Source organism: Triticum aestivum, chromosome 6B (assembly GCF_018294505.1).
Source record: "Triticum aestivum cultivar Chinese Spring chromosome 6B, IWGSC CS RefSeq v2.1, whole genome shotgun sequence".
Taxonomy (NCBI): Eukaryota; Viridiplantae; Streptophyta; class Magnoliopsida; order Poales; family Poaceae; genus Triticum; species Triticum aestivum.
The window spans coordinates 210,826,682-210,830,769 of NC_057810.1; the positions used below are offsets into that span (position 1 = coordinate 210,826,682).

Here is a 4,088-nt window from a genome sequence, read left to right on the forward strand (position 1 = left end):
CGGCTATCGAACACATAGCGGGACGGACACACCAAGAGGACAAGAAGCTCTGGCATACGAGGGAATCCTCAGGTGGTCTCTGATAACAACCGTTATACCTGTTTTACATAACCGCATACCACCCGCTCTTGGTTAGGATGTGTCAAATAGTCCTATTCTGCTTATCGCACTACTTGTTATATGTACGCTTTGATGTATCATTTTAAAGGGAAAATAGTATACCGCGTCAGCTTGCTATTAAGTTTATTTTCCCTTTTTCTTTACTACTTATTTATTATACCCGTGCATTTTGGCACGACCAGTTTGCCAGGGGCTTCAGTACCCCATTACCTGGCAAGACAAGTCCGAACACTTTCGACAGTGCGGCACCCCGAACTTATATCACTATATGCATCAGCTTTGAATCATGTCTTGGGTCAATAGTTGGGTTTGCCTGGCTCCTATGTTTTGTTACCTTACGTTCCGCTATATTAGCTAAGGTAGCGCAGGGAGAACTACTGCGATTGTGTCCCAGTTCTTCCAGACGTGCACCACAGTAGAGAAAGCCAAAAACTGACTGTCATGATAAGGCGAGAGCTGGTCGCTGTTCGAGAGGTCTCAAATCCTTAAAGATTTTTTCCGCGTCAGGCGAGGAATCGGCCTCGTCCGATTTAGGCGTGCATAGCGCCCCAAGTCCGGATTTACATATACTAGGGGCTTCGCCAAAATTTAAAATTGTAGACTTCTATGGCTAAGTGAGGGCAATAAAGCCGTATAGTTCGATTGCCTCGTTCGTGGCGCTAAACACCTCCTTCAAAGGACCAAAAATTTGGATAAAGAGTGTTTATACTTATCCCGAACACCCCAGTACTAGTTACATGGGGGCGGAAGCCGACGACTGGCCAACTCTGAAGATTTTTTTTAAAAATGGCCACACAGAAGGTAATATTTTAAATTAACAAGCGCTACTTAGCGCACATGAACTGGTTTTCATAATACAGGATGACATGATTACATTCATTCAAATATCACATCCTTTGTACATTCATCCGCCACAAGGCGGGCACCCTTAATGACATTGTCATAGTATTGTTCGGGGTGGCGATGTTCCTTGCCCTTTGGCGGCCCCTTCGTCACTAGCTTCTCGGCGTCCATCTTCCCCCAGTGCACCTTCGCACGGGCCAAAGACTGGCGTGCACCCTCAATACAGACGGACCGCTTAACGACTTCAAGCCGCGGACAGGCATTCACCATCCGCTTGATAAAGCCGAAGTAGCTGCTGGGTTGGGGCTCGCCAGGCCACAACCAGACTCTGAAGTCCTTCATGGCCAGTTCGGCCGCCTTGTGGAGTCTGACCAATTGCTTTAGCTGGTCGCTCAAGGACATCGGGTGTTCGGCCTCGATATACTAGGACCAAAATAGCTTCTCCGTCGAGCTTCCCTCCTCAGCCCGGTAGAACTCTGCGGCATCAGAGATGCTGCGCAGTAGATCTGCTAATGCTCCTGGAGAGCTCCGAATTCGGGTAATTAAAAGGAAAGTCTCCTCCACATGCTTGCTTTGCATAATGAAAGCCTTACCCGCAGCTATCTTCTTGGCCTCCTCAATTTCCTGGAGCGCCTTCTGGGCTTCGGCCTTAGCATCTAGTGCGCTCTGATGGGCCTTCGCAAGCTCTGACTCTTGCGTCTTGGAGTCACGCTCCAAGGACTCGAATTTTTTGACGAAGTCCCGGAGCTCTTGTTGGACCTCATCAACTCGCGCCTCTTGTTTTTCGCGCTCAATGCGCTCCCCAGCCGCTTTGTTTTCGGCCTCGGACGACGCCTTCTTAAGGGCCGCCACCTCGGTCGTGGCCCCTAGCAAAATTTATCATGCTTCTATCAGCATCCACGATTCACTACAAGAGATCGAGCCTACTATGACGAGCTAAAAAATGTCATGAAACATCCATAAACGTCACAAAATACCCATGCATGACATTTTACGTGCGTCACAAGCATCGTCACAGAATCCCCGTCACAGATTATTGTTAGTGACGGCGCGCGCACAAAACATCAATCAATATGGGACCTTCAGTGACGTTCAACGTCACTGGATTTTCGATGGCCCAATACACATTATATTTCTAAATGGGCCGAGCCCGATAATTTGGTTGATTTAATTTTATATACATTTTCTCGGTCATGGCCAATTTGCAGCCCAATATCGTTTGATGCAGTACTCAATTTTTGTTGGGCATTTTGTTGGGCAATATCCATTTTCCGCCAATTATTTAAAATTTTTATATCCATCTTTCGATTGTCCACACATACTACTTTTACTTGATATATGGCAGGCAATTAATCTCGCCTATTTCACAACACACATCACCATCATAATTTTTTATTAAAAACAGAATCATAGTTCACGTACTACATAGATCAAAATAACACGAGTTACATAGAAACTTGATGAAACAAGTAGCATCGGCACTAAGGACTAAATTAACAAATGAGTTGTCTTGGCCCCCAAACATATTTGTATAGCTTCCGTCTTCATTAAAGGAAGGAACATTTTTTTGTCGTCTCTTCTCCTAATTTCTTGAAGGCGACTAAATTTGTTGTAACGCTTCTTTGTCCATCGCGGTTTTCTTGAAAGGTCACTTGCATATTATCCTGTCAAAAGCTAGTATAGGATTAAAATTTACCACAAACTCGTAAACAGATCAAAAGAAGATGGCATGTTGTGATTATAAGGCTAGTAGTGACTTGCTATATCGTGCATGTGCGGCTAACATACTTATAGACACATTACAACTATCAGCACATATATAAATCCATGCAGATCCATTACTTGCGAGCAAGAGCAATTTTTGTTTATTTACAGTGGGAAGACAGAGAGGGGAGGTGAGCAATTTCACTGGTACCTATTAGCATCTAGAGAGAATGACAACTGTTTCAGATTATGCTCGATTCTGGCATGAGCGTTACTCCACCTGCAAAACAATAATCGATTGGCTGATGAGGGGTAATCACACAGGGAACAAACTTGTCGCCTATGTAGCACTTTGGCACACACGAAACAATGCAGAATCGTGTACGGTGTGGATTGTAACAATCCAAAATTTTGCAACAACGTTTCAAAAAATATATTTGGAACAACATGGTTGAGGAGGAAGATGGAGTCGCAACTATCGTGCGTTGTTGGAACCCGATGGAGGGAGTGCCGCATTGTTTATCCTGTGTAGAGAGGAATGATGTTAGATCGGCATCCTGTGAATCGGAGGCAAAGACGAACCAGAGGCGGCGGGAATAGGGCTTACTTGGAGAGACAGAAAAACAAGACGGCGGCTGGATCGTCGATGCCTCATAGTTCTCTGCTATGACTGGCACTCGTACCACGAGTGAGATAAGGGAAAAGTGGATCTGGACTGGCAAGAAAGACGGTGTGGCGGTGGCGGTGTTCGTGACAGCCAGATCCGTGTGGCATCTGGTCCTCCTGAAGTGTGGAGGCGTTGGTGGCGTCGAGTCCCATGGCGATCTGGCCGGGCGGCAATGACATCCGGGGCGGTCAGATCGGTTGTGAGGTCGAAGGTGGATGAACGCCCTGTCAGCGGCCTTCGCAACTTGCAGGAAGGGGGGCGAGTTTGAGGCGCTGGAGTGAACGAGGGATAATGTGGAGAGGTGGCCAGGTATGTCGCTCGCAGCCGAGGATGACGCCGGTGCTGCCAGATCCAGATTTCAGCACGGTGGTGGCGTCGTCTAATCTACTAGTGCTATATAGCGATTTGGCTTTGTATATCCAGAGAAGAGACGTGGATCGTGGGAGGATTTTTTTTTGAGAAATTGTGGGAGGAGATATTTGTGCTAGGAGAACGTGTCACTAACATTGCTAGCCCCACAAAGACTTCACGCCCTGCCCCTCTTTTCTTCAAATTTGTTCTCCCGTCTCCATGCTTTTGCTAGATTGCAAAAAATATGTCCTATTTTTTGTGGGCAAAAAAGACAAATCCTGTGTTCAGTCAATTAGTTTCTCACCAAAAATAACTTGTTCTATCTTTTAATTATCTTCTATAGTTTATATGTGGAACATTTTATCTGATGGTTACTTGGTGCAAAACGTAATAATACATACGG

General features: G+C 45.8%; 1 long non-coding RNA gene across 1 annotated transcript; it reads right to left on the reverse strand.

The window, feature by feature from the left end:
• Positions 1–2,339: 2,339 nt before the first annotated feature.
• LOC123133981 (uncharacterized) lies at positions 2,340–3,785 on the reverse strand. Its single transcript, XR_006465456.1, has 3 exons — positions 3,275–3,785; positions 2,879–3,191; positions 2,340–2,627 (listed from the first exon to the last, which is right to left on the reverse strand). It is a non-coding gene; the product is annotated as an uncharacterized lncRNA (long non-coding RNA).
• Positions 3,786–4,088: the final 303 nt, after the last annotated feature.